Source organism: Alligator sinensis, unplaced genomic scaffold (genome assembly GCF_000455745.1).
Source record: "Alligator sinensis unplaced genomic scaffold, ASM45574v1 scaffold469_1, whole genome shotgun sequence".
Classification (NCBI taxonomy): domain Eukaryota; kingdom Metazoa; phylum Chordata; order Crocodylia; family Alligatoridae; genus Alligator; species Alligator sinensis.
In genome coordinates, this window is record NW_005841934.1 from 2,341,080 (window position 1) to 2,353,960 (window position 12,881).

The 12,881-nt window shown below is 43.3% G+C and overlaps 1 protein-coding gene across 11 annotated transcripts in view; it reads left to right on the forward strand.

Moving 5' to 3' along the window:
• Positions 1-12,881, forward strand: part of FHIT (fragile histidine triad) — a 763,307-nt gene that overhangs the window by 151,283 nt on the left and 599,143 nt on the right. For 2 of the 11 annotated variants that reach the window (XM_014517979.2, XM_014517977.2), the window contains exon 6: positions 11,055-11,125. The exons of 5 other annotated variants lie outside the window; for them this stretch is intronic. The gene's annotated coding sequence lies outside the window, so the exon portion shown is untranslated. Of the gene's footprint in view, positions 1-10,022; positions 10,090-10,409; positions 10,473-10,831; positions 10,972-10,992; positions 11,126-12,881 lie in introns of those variants that run through there. 4 more of the 11 variants (XM_006019622.2, XM_006019623.2, XM_006019621.2 and 1 more) reach the window with 4 other exon arrangements.

Sequence of the window (12,881 nt, forward strand, 5' to 3'; positions counted from 1 at the left end):
CTCATTCAGATCAAGGTGCTCTCCATTAAGTTGCTATGCCAGTTTTACCCAATCCCGCTTGTCTGTACTCTGTGGAGTTAGTATTTAGAAACAGGAACTTTATTACATTTTAAAATATTGCTTGAAGTTCAAGCTCCTCTGCTTTGAATTTTGATTAATTACATTGAGTGGGAATACCAGAGCGGCTGGTGCTCCGGCTCTTTATTATATCAACAAAAACATAAACTGTCTGTCAGATTATACGTTCAAAGGAAAGAAAACCATGCGGAGGTATTAAAGAAGAGAAAATAATGACCACGTGGAATCCCACAAAATCGTGCATTGTGCCACGAGAGCTGTGGGCAGCATTTTAAACAGTTTCGCCCTCCATTATGGAATAAAATGGTTGGTATTGTTCAGAAACACCTTGTAAATTTCTCAGTCCGTTACGAGGGACAAGGATGAGAAGTAATGTTAAGCGGCGACTTGTAAATTGCATTCTGTTGCCGGAAAGCCAACCTAATACACCTCTGTGTAGAATAAAACAAGTATTTGACACGTCGCATGAAGGATGTCGTGTAATCAGAGCTGCTTTTCCTGCAGCGGAGGATGAAATTTACAAGTAGCCACTAAGCAGCGCCTCTCCGCGCGTCTTTTTATTTTCTACGGGAGAGTGAAATTTACAAGGTGCTGCTTAACAATACCTCAAGTGCTCGTTCCTTCCTAATGAATAGTGAAATTTACAAGTTGCTATTTAACAAAAGCCACAACTCTGTTTTTTCCATAAGGGATAGTAAAGTTTATAAGGTTAGTAAAATCCTTTTATTACGAGTACAGTCCGGCATGACTTACTGTAACGCTGAAAATATACCACAAGTGCCACTGGCAAGGAAAAGAATGGTTGATGATGTGGAAATGGGCAGCATTTCTGGTCTTGGCTTGCAATTATTTGGAGACTGCCTGCTGGGGCATGCCGAGGGATTTTATATTGATAATGCTGCCTACTGTACTCTCAATACCAGTTGCATTGTCCTCCTGTCCCTTGTTCCTCTCCCTTTCCCCTACCCATGCTTTGGCCTAAGACTTAGACTTCTGGAGGATTTTCAAAGGCTCCCTTAATTGCAGCAAGGCAGTGGCTGAGGTGCATTGAAAGCAATAAGAGTAGCAAATTAGGAAGCATAGAGAGCTCCTCTTTTGGATGTAGAGTTGGATTAGCAGGACCTGTGACACAGAGTAAGTTTTCTGGGGATTGTAGGGTGTGCAAGAAGTGTGGGACCACAAGAAACAGTTTAGAGGTGAGGGGGGCATCAGGACCTTGAAGTGGCAGAACAGCAATTAGGCTCGACCTCAAGAGCCCACAAGAGCAGTGTCGTACCTCTTTCTTGTAAATAGTTCTTACGTAAGTTGTTCCTTTGCATAATAAAGAGTTGTTTCCACACCACGAGTTTTATCAAGATGCTTCTGACCCACAACCATTGCATTTTTCTTGCACTAAGAATGATTATTATTTCTCCTCGTTCAATCTCCTTTGTTGCTCCGAGATTAGTTTACATATGCCATTTCCGGTTGTGGTGGAAAGCTCAGGTTTTGGTGTCTGAAGCTCATGCCACCAAAGCGAGAAGCAGGTAAAAAAATAAAAATGCTTGAAAACCTGTTAGTTTGGGGATTCTATTTTTCATAGTAATATTAACATAATTATTGTCAGCATTTTGCTGTGGTATTTAAAGTGCTGACACAAAGGAAGTCTCAACTAGATCAAATATAGATTATTCTTTCTTTCAAAGCTTCAGTTCTCTTGTTTCCACTGTACTTTGACCATTACAATAAAATAATTGCAAGCTCACACTTTTTCATTGACTTATTTGTTTTTCTTTCAGATGCAATTTATTAGTGTAGCTGCACAAAGGATGATACTCAGGTTCTTTATTTTTTGTCAGAGCAGCATAAAATGCTTAATTCAAAAAACAGAGGTGTACTTATAGTAAATACTGTTTGGTGATGGGATACTTCCAGGGACCTCTGAACCTGAGTGATGATGCCCAGGCACTGTAGACCTTCATCATCTCACATTTCAACAGCCCTATTCTTCCCCCGTTGCCTCGACAGCATTTCTACTCCAGTCTGTTCTGAATGCTGCTGCTAGGATCATCTTTTTGTGCCCTAATCTTCAAAGTATCACCCTCATTTTTGTTCATCTTCTGGCTCTCTCCCCCCGCCCACCTATATCAAACACCAGCTCAGTGTTTCTTGGCATTTTGTCCCACTATTGGATTGAGCCCCCGACCCCTCCCTGCCAATGGTGCCTGCATGAAAAATTGATATTAAGCAATTGATACAGCTCCTGGATCCTGCAGATCTCACGGGCATCTTCCACGTGGAGTCCCTGTGTTGTGTGCTGTGTGTTGCCAAGGCAACTATTCTCCCCCGTTTTTTCAGCATGGCTGCTGCATCTGAAGGTAACGGGCGGGGGGGGCTGCAGTGTGGCAAAGGTTGTAGTCGGTGATTAATGCAGAACCAGGATGGATTAACTGAGAAACCATCTTCGCTTAACTTGCTCCAAAGGATCATTTTAACCAAGATGTACTTATCCTAGTAAACTAAGAGATATTAACCTGACTACTATGCAGCAGACCCAAGCGTGTTGCCAAAAATACCTGATTACACAGGTTAATATTTTAGTGCATTCTTATAGGATCGGCAGAGGGTGCTGTGTGCCCCCTAGCACTCTACTTTCCTTGCCCACACCCGTCCTGGACCCTGCAAGAAGGGAGAAAGGGATGGGACTTGATCCTCTCATCCTTATGGAAGCAAGGAGAGCCATCTAGGTCGGGGGCAGAGGTTTCATAAACCGGTTTGACCCAAATCAGTTAACCGACACTACATTCAACCAGGTTTATCTTACCCCTGTTTTAGTCATTTTGAAACTGGTTTATGTGCACCGAACTTCTGTCCTGTTACAGGTTTAAACCAGTTTATGATGACTTAAACCGTTTTATGTGTAACTTGTGTCCCTAGCCCTAGAGAGAGTTCCCAGAGGGTCAACCGTGCTCTATTTGCATTGGACAAACCAGGGATATTTGTTTTCCAAGGATTTTGTGTCCTAGTTATAACCAAGGATCTACTTCAGTCAGGGATCTGTTCACTTTGTAGAAGATCAGTTTCCCTTTCAGGATGTGTCAGGACAACAGGGGGTAGGGAAGTGATTATTATGGGCAGTTTGGGAAATGTTGGATGGGATTCCACATAACAGCCAGTGGAAGGATTTTGGATACAAATGCATGTATTAAATTTGTAGATTACCAATTTGACTGCATAAAATGAGGGCCATATCAAGTGAAGTAGATGAACAGTGTTAAGTAGTGAGACAGACTGTTGATGAGAACTGGCTAAATTGTAAAGAGATGATGAAGGTGACGTGAGAATGTGCTGTTATACAAAACTAAATACAAACGTGCAAAGCACTTCATTTAGCCATAATCCCAGATACATGGTCTAAAGCCTCAGTAAATCGTTTTTGGTTTTGCCCCATCTGTAATCTGAGTCTGCTTGGAGACATCAGGACCTCTTGCTGTAAAACCTGGGTCAGACTCTCTAATTTCTATAAATCCGGCATTTTCATTTCCAGGATTTAAAATGAGGTGATGTTATACAGCAGACTGCCCTTACAGACCATTGGACTCCTTTCATTTAGATCTTTCAGATGGATTCAAACAGCGAGGCTGGGGTGAAAGTTCAGGATTATTTAGTTCCCTAACAGACAAAATCCTAAATCCAGACAGTGGTTTATCAGACTTTGTTGGCCTCACGGTGGGAGCCATATGGAAGGTCACGGTAAAGGCCTTTTATAGTTGGGCACCAGCACTGACTCTTAAAATACAAAGAATGTGTTTCCTTCCCAAATTCTTGATGCTGTTTAAAAATAGATCTGACCATTGCTCTGTCTGACGGGGAGAGAGTGAGAGATGTTTGTCATCGTTTCAAATATAGGTATAATGAAAAACTGTAAAATATAAGATATAGGTATAAGAAAAAACATTTTTTTTAAAGGCAATCTTGCTTACTGCATTGTAATGCTCTCAGTAGCCCACATTTCAGCGCAGTGAGCCTTAGTTACGGGTATAGATATTAAACAGTCTATCTTATGTTTTGTAATAATAGTCCCACCTTAAGATGCGTTTTGCTCAAGGATTGTTTATTGTTCAGACAGTCTTGTTAGAGCTATGCAAAGGAAGTGGAGGATCCTTAACTCTCCCTTTTCATTTTTATTGGCTGCATTTAACTCCAAGGAAGGAGTCTCAGGGTCCCTGATTTGTTTTCAGAATTCTTGATTAGGGAAGCATGAAATACTCTTTCCTAATTCCATTACGGTCTAAATTACCTTCCCTGTTTGCAAAACCATGCCAGGAGGCAGGCAGGCATACACCTGGTTTTTGCTGAAGTAGAACATTTCCAGCGATACCCTCCTCGCTGATTCCAGAGGCTCCCTGACCTTCTTCCCAGCGGGGGGGAGTGATTTCTCTTTGAGTTGCAAGGTGTGAAGCAGAAAGGCAGGGAGGACATGTTACTCGAACGTGCATTTGGCTGGGACTTGAGAGAGCTGGATTGGGTTCCCAGCTCCATCGCCGACTCTCTCAATGATGATCTCCTGCTGCCCTACCTCTGCAATACCAGGACAGCCCTTCCTTCCTCACACAAGTCCAGTGATGGTTGTAAGCTGCCTTGAGCCTTTTTGGGGACGGTGGCATGGAAATCAGATAGATAAATATGATTGTGTTGTGGGTTGCGAGATGGTTGGATACCACGCTTCTGAGGATCCTGTCAGTACAAAGATAATGGTTTCTCACCAGTGGGCGCATCTACACGTGCCCTTTAATGCACATTAGCCTATTGTTATGTGCGTTAAAGTGTCACAAAAAGCGTGCTTTTGCTAATGCATAGTAAAATAGGCTGATATGACTGTTTCTGGCACTTCATAATGGAGGTACTCCATTTAATGCACATTAGTAAAACTGCATTGATGAACGTGTAGGCACATGTCTAACTGTACCACTAAACCTCTTTGGGATGCCACTGTGCTGAGTGGATTTCTGAACAGTCATCCTGTGTTTGTTTTGAAGAAATATCCATTTATATATGAATACATATATTATGAAAAGGGAACATGCCTTTGTGTGTTTTGAAGTGAGAACTTTTAATAGCATTTTTAGGGTAAATCTTTATTTTGTTAAATATTCTCTTACTGGTCACACCAGTGCAATGATTTTACTGTTGCTCGTTCTAGTGACATTGTTCCTGATTTTTACTCATGAACTTTGTCTCTTTGCTTTCAATCTGGGAAGGAACTAAAGCACTTGCATTTTGGTGGCTATGTCATGTAATGTTCATATTTTCCAGATGCTTGATATAACTTGCTGTATATTATCTCTGGTGCTCTATTGTTTTTGAACATCAGAGCATGGAAATTAGGATGAAGAGTTTCTGATAACGTGTGCTAAATTTGGCATCATATTATTAAGCTACACAAGTCAGCAAGGTCTAACATTCACTGGTTTATCCAGGCATGAACAGATTTGCCTTTTTAGCCATTCAGGAACGATAAAAATGAACACAAGGAACAACTTCCAGTATGGTTCATTTTCACATATCCTTTCTCCTCGTTAATTTTTATTGTTTTGCTGCCAGAAAACTTTGCTTCGGTGCCAGTGTTGCTTTATTTTTGTCTTTCCCTGCTCTGTTCTGCCTCTGATCTATCATCGGGGTGGTTTCTTTTTCCTCCGTTGTCTCTGTGGCTCACCATCTCTCTCTCGCCCTGCTTCCCTCCCCGCCGTCGTTCTGTACTTTTCGATTCTGTTCCTTCCCACTCTTGACACCCCTGGCACGCTGTTGTAGTTCACGGATTTCAGGAGCAGTCATCCCCCACTGAGCCACCGATGTGGGAAGCTGCTGATTTTTCTATTGAGGCAATCTCTGCCAGCGTCTCTCGTCGCATGTGCTGCCTGCTGGGACAACAGGCCAGTTAAAGAGCAGACTCCTTCAGGATAACGTTCCAGACTCACCTTTGCTTGGCTGTCATGCTGCTCTTGCAGTTTATTACATTGAGAGGAGATTAGGCTTCATGCTCATATTTCTGCGGTGGGTAAAACATCAGATTTTGACCTGCAGGAAGAAGGGCGGCAGAGTTTGGGGCAGGGGGTAGTTAGACGGCAGGGTAGATTTGCACTTTACAGACTAACCAAAGTTAGTTGATTGCCAGTGACCTACATGACTTCCTTCCACTCTCTGCAGGAGCTCTCGCTCTCAACTGAGAGAGCCTAGAGCAATGTTTCCGCTTGATGTCTGCACCGGCCACCCGTCCTTGCTGAGTAGCATTGCATCACGTTAGGCTGCAATGATGCGGGAGCTTCCCATCTTCTCTTGTCCTGGGGATGTTCCCTCACCTGCACGCACAAACCTCTCCGCAAGGTCTGACTGTCTCGGTTCAGGTGTCTCATGAGGTCATTGCCAAGGAGGGAGAGCGGGTGACCCAGGATAATTTTGAGAGGTCCTCAATGCAGGAAGTGCACAGGGTTGCAGGTGGAGGTCAGGTCCCTGAAGAGATCGGCTGCACAGCTATTCTTCAGAGCACTTCTGCTCACATCACCCAAGTCTGGTCTAGCGTCACCGTTAAGCCTGAGGTGTGTTATTCATTGCTGACTTTGGCTAAGCATTGATACGGCTTGGACAAGGCGCTGTAAAAGTTGATACGCCGTGAAGATGCACGGCAAGTTTTTCATATTTTTCAGGCAGGAAAAGGAAATGCAGAACTGGGTAGTATGTGTGTAGTGCAGGTACCCCCCTGAGTGCAGTGTCTTTCGCCTCTCCGTTGGTGGCTCCGTACTGAATCTGACTAAGATACAAGAGGAGACAGTCTGGGACTTGATCTGCCTTGATCAAGGTCTTCTCTGGTAGATCCTTGTTTCTCAGAGAAACAGAGTAACCGTCTACAAGCTCAAATACCCTGATGAAGGAGGCATGGGATTCCTTTATGCTTTCCAGTTAATTCAGCAGAAATATCATTGGACAGCTAAATGGTGGTGGAGGTGCTTGAACTGAAGACTGTTGAATGAGCTTTAGTTCAAGTGCCTCCGCTGCCATTTTGAAGCCTGGGGCACTGAATACACGTGACACTGCAGTGGCTTTTGGAGCCACTCTAATTAAAGTGCCCCTACCACCCTGGAACACGTGATTAGATGCCCTGTGATTACAGGTACTAAACTTAATGTGCCATCATTATGGCACGTTAATAAACGTGTAGATGCGCCCAGTCTTATGCCCACTCTCTAGTGCACGCGTGTCCTGCGGCATTGTTGTATATCCCCAGGACAGTCCCAGCAAGGCGGGAAGCAGAGTGCGTTTAGGGTTGGGTCCCTGAGTTAGTAGAAGAGCTGGGGTCATCTCCCCTCACTGTGCAGGGGAGTGGCTTTGCTCATGGTTCATGGTATTACTCAGTTACGTAGGGTTTTGTACGTTAAGAACATGCATTTTTACCAGTTTCCATCAAACAAGACCACTTTAAAAGAAGCCAAGAGAAACCACGGGGCTTGTGCGTTGCTTTGCTTTCAATAAAGCCGGGAGGAGTGGGTGGCACAAGCAGGATCGGAGCTGCCGCAGTAGCGCAGAAGGTTCGTTGGTTGTGCAGAGGCTTCCCCAAAGGGCACGCGTGTGCAAGAAGCATGGTGTGTGTGTGAGCCCCTGCGGCATGGTCAGTGCTCCATCACTTGGGCTGTGCCGCTGTCAGCCCTCGTGATACCATAACGTATTATTGCTGTTTCCCAGGTTCTCCCAGCTAGTGAAATTTGGGAGAACATGACAAGTTTCGGACAACTTTTAAAATGAATAAACATTTCAAATAAGGAACCTATGATTATTTTTTTTTACATGTAGCTTTTAGGCTCTGTTTTTAAGTAGCCATTAAAGGTTTTAAAACCGTATTCTAAATGTAAAGTGCTTCAGGGCATTGTTTGATTTGAAAGGCACTGAAAACTGGAATTTTCATTATATATTGCCAAATTTAGTTCATTTGTGAGGGACATGGCTTCATCAGCATGACTTCTGTCATTTGCAAAGTTGCTGTGCCCTGTAAAGGTTTATTAATCTTTGTTTAATGTGTTCTTGTGAAAAAAATTAAACATACAAAGAATAAAGCTTATGTATGCGCTGTGAGTCCCTCTGGGTGTTCAATCTATATTACTCATGTCTGTGAAAGGTAAAAATGGCAGGTTTTATTAGCTAAGTTCAAGACACAAAAGGCAATATTAATTTCATAGAATGTGTAAAAGATATGCAAATATGACCAACTCTAGGGAAAATGGGGCACACAATATTCCAGGTTTTGAAATTATACAGTTTAATAAAGACTTGCTTTGAATACTACTTATTTTTTATTTATTTATTATTTTTTTTAAGCCTAGGCTTCTGTTGTTAAAGTTCATGTAGCGGATCTCAAGAAAGACCGCATACTCCCAAGCATGATCTGCCCTGCTGCATACTGTTAAAAGATTTGGATCTGCTTCTCAGCAATGTAAAGCCTTGTTTTCAGCTTTGTATCAAGATGAATTTACATATGTTTTATTTCATGCTGTGCTGTTGCCTCCCCCGGGCACTCGGGAATCACGGGCCCAATCCAACCCACTTCCTGCACCATCATCTTCCTGCTCCTGCGTTAAGCCGAGGTCTGTTTTCACCCGGCACGCCTTTTCCTTTCATTTCTTCGATCAGCTCAGTGCTGCCTCAGACCTACATGTGTTGCAAGGGGTCTCTCTGGGTCAGCCCCTTCCCCTTCCCTCTTCCCTTTATTTTTTTTTTTTGCCTTTGGGTTGCCAAAACAGGGAAGCCTGATATCTGCCGTCTTAGAGGATGGCGAGGTTAGTTAGCCTTCTTGCTTGTCCAGTTTGTTCAGCTTCTGGAGCGGTGCCTGTTCCCAGATCTCCGCATGCTTTCTTGTGGTAGTGCCAGAGTGACGTGGTACCCTGATGGTCCAGAAACGATGCGAGAGGCCAGGGTTCCTCGGGGTGATCTCTTTATTCTGTCTGACCGCTTTTCTCTGAATATCTAGCAAAGACATCTAACACTAAAACCACAAGTGAGGCTCCAACGATCATTAGCTTTTTAAAAATTCCTATTTGGTTTTTATTTTGAGCCTTTCAGTTATATTTGGGTCACGTTTCCAAGCTTTTCACTGCAAACAGGCGAACAGGAGACTTTCTTAAATGATGAGGTTCTGCGGTCAGCGGGGAGTGTGAAAGGATTGCAGTCTCTGGCCGGTACAGCTTGCCGGTCAGGGGAGCTGAGGATACTCCAAGGCTAGGTACACACGTGTTTTTACCGGTTTAAGGGATCAGAAACCAGTCTATGCCTATAACAGAACAGAAGTTTGGTGCACACAGACTGGTTTACAAATGGTAGAAGCTGGTCTGGGGTTTGCCCCCCGCCCCAAAGGGCGAACGTGTGTTGTGTTCACTACTGATCTAAACTACACCGCTTATCGAAAACCACAGAACTTAGACCATGTCCACCTTGGGCTTTTTGAATGTCTATACCTAGCCCAGGAGATTTGGCCACCGTTGTGCGGTTGCTATTCTTCGAAGCTAGAAGCTGCCTCTAGATAGGATAAACACAGGCTTCATTCTTTCTCAGGGCTTAACAATTTCAGCTGGCTCTTCTTGGATCTTTTATTGCATACAGAAGCATCTAATTGCTCCTTTCCTGTGGTCTGGTAGGAGGGTGCTTAAGGCACTAATCATATTTAACTTGGGTCTGTTGCTATCCTTATTTAATGGCAGTCACTAACACCCTTCCTCAGCACAATGATAACATAAGATAAAGGGAGTGTAAGAGTGGGGTAGCTGTGATGGTCCATGACATATGTGCGAGGCAAGGATTTGGGGGGGAATGTCTTTTATTGGATAACTGTGTAGCTGGGGGAGATTTTAGACACGTTTTCAGGCAGGGGACCTGAGGAAGAGTATCTTGTGCCCAAAAGTTTATCTCAACCTCTCAACTATGCATTTGGTCCAGGAAAAGATACTACACCGAAAAATCCTTTCATCTCACATGAGATGATAAAGATAGGTAGGCACTTGCTTATTCCCATAACTAGAGAGAAAAGCGGCATGATCTTTGGCTGTTAATGAGCTTTAAACATTTAAAGGTGCAGGTTGTAGTCCTGTTGGTGTAAGGACGTTCCTGTGTCCTTAAACGTTTAAAGGAATTTAGCTGTGGTATGCACTTCATAAAAATCTACATATGCACTGTTTATAATCAGCTCCCCTTGTAAGCGGAGGTGGTTACAACATTGGTTTAACAGCATTTGATTAGCTGATAATACTGTTAATTGTTTTCTAGACTGCTAACAGAACTAGGTAATCAAAGGTACTAATATGCTCCCTGTTGCTATAATTTAGGCCAGTGCGAAGACAGGTATTTCAGGTTGCAAGAAGCAAGGTCACGTGCAGGTGGGGGAAAAACACACTTCTGCTATAGGAGTGTTTCATTGTCCTTGGTACAACCTGGATACCTGACGTCATTGTCCTTGCTGGCATTCATTGGCATATAGGCAGAAGGCAGGACAGGGTGGCCTGTCTAAATACCTCCAGACTAACACGGCTAACTACCCCTCTCACTGACATGCCACTAAGGCAGACAGGCCAAGATTTAAAAGCATGTTAGCACCAAAGTGCCTGGCAGGTGGGATGTTCAGCACGCGGTTCTGCTCTAAAAACTGATTGTGAAAAAGGTACCTCTGTACGACACATTGCATTGCATATCAGCTATATGGTCAGGTTTCAAAATAAAGTTCCATTTTGTGGTAAATCCCAGCCCTTGAAATGCCTCTTAGGAGCCCCTGCAGACTTCTTTCCTTTTGCACGGTCGCCAGTAAGCAGAGTCTCTGCTAGCCTAACGAGGTCCGGGCTACACCTGAGCAGCTGCAGTGCTGTCCCTGGGATCCAACAGGTGTGATCGATTGAAACTCAGTGCATCGTGTTGGTGCTAGGAGGGGAAGATCACAACTCAGTCTCTTTTGTGTTGGCTTGTAGGGCTCACAGGGGCAAAAGCAGCGAGAACTCAGCTCACCGATAAGATTGTGAATACAAATTGAGTGTAACAGGTAAGTGTTTTTACATGATTACGCTTGAAAACAGATTCTACTTTCAATAACTTTTGATTGCCTGTTCCAGAAAAAAAATCCCTCAGCTTGTTAAAATGTGTTTTTAGCATGTTATCTTTGCCTATTTGTAGGAGTGGGTTGAGTCCACAATGATTTCAAGGATAAATTATTGGGCCTGGAAACTTCCACGAATGGTGGGGCTTAATTCCCTCTTCCTATTCTTTGGTATCTCCACATGGCTTTTGTACTGAATGAATCGGTTCAGAAGCAGGTCTAGCTAAACCCATGCAGGCCCCTTGCTTGGGTGCAGTTTATGGTGTTATAAACATGTTTTATGTTATAGGAATTAAGATTTGTAAACTTGGTTATTGTATGTCAGAGCTTCATATTGATGGGGAAGTTAAGGAAGAGATTTTTGATGATGAACTTGTGGCTGTTTGTTCTTCCAAGTTTATGTATAATAGTCTAGAGCTTATCCTCCGTTTTGATGAGAGAGGCATGCCCTCATCATGAAGTATGCGCTCTCTCTTGCCCTAGTGATCATAACCTACTGTAAACAGTTACTGAAATATTAGCCGGTCTGCGTGAAGGTTATGCTGTTCACCTTTTGCTTTTTATGCTGAGTTGATATTTATTCTCTCTGTCTAATCACATTCGGCTTCCTTCAGAGCAGCTGCAAACTTTGCACCCATCATGTAACTGTAGCTCTGGTCTACGGCTGGAGAGAGCTACTGAAAGAGTAGCCGTGACCTTGTAAATCAACAATTTGCAAAAACCGATATTAATTCATGAGCTCTCCTCTCTCCAGACCTACATATCTTGGGTTTGTGCCCACAAAGCACATCACTAGCTGACCTTTCCTCTAGAGGTTGATTTTTCTCTGCAGCCAAGATATGCAAACTTCCGGGAGTTTGCAATGCCGAAGACCCTTGATATCTCTCTTCAAACGGAGCCCTGTGAATCTTGACATATGGTGGTGTCTCAGTTTGTGACTCTTAAACAGTAATGAGGATTTTCCTGTGAAAGCTATCTGCTGCTCTGGTAGGCTTGGAGATGCTGAGTTTGTCTGTCTTGGCTCACAAGGTAGGCAAGAAATCCAGGGGATTTAAGCACATAGACTTCTGAGGATCTGGCCTTGAATGCTAACAAAGCATAAAGTAGCTGCAGTCTTATGTCTCCAGTTTCCACTCGGTATTTCCCAAACCACTGGCTTCTTTGCACTCAGTTGTTACCTACTAGGTGGGTGGTTAAAAGGACTGCACAAATGTGAACCCTCCCATTGAGCTTCGGATCCAAGCAGCTGGCTTCAGGATGGCGATGTATTGAAGACGATAGGATGCGTGATTATTCTGTCCTTAAAACAAACAGAGAATTTCCTTGCTGCTGCTTTGCTTGTGTGTGCCAGCATCTCGAATGCATCAGGCGCTATTCCCACTGGGACTGACATCTGTCATTTGGTTTTAATCATTAACTCAATCTTAAAACAAGCCACATTTCATAGTCAAGGAAGAAACTGTCATGAAAAGTCAATTGAGTCTGAGTGGTAGTGTTGCATTTGAAAACTTGTTTTCAATTCGAAATCCTATGCCTGTGTTAAAAACAACTCACGGGGGATATATGATCATTAATATTAATTTATTTTTTGCCAAATTGACACATGAAGAATGAAAAGTGCTACCTTTTAAAAGACATTCACACAGGGCAAATGTGCGTAAAATAGGAACTTATTTTGCTAGTGGCTTTTGCTACATGGGTG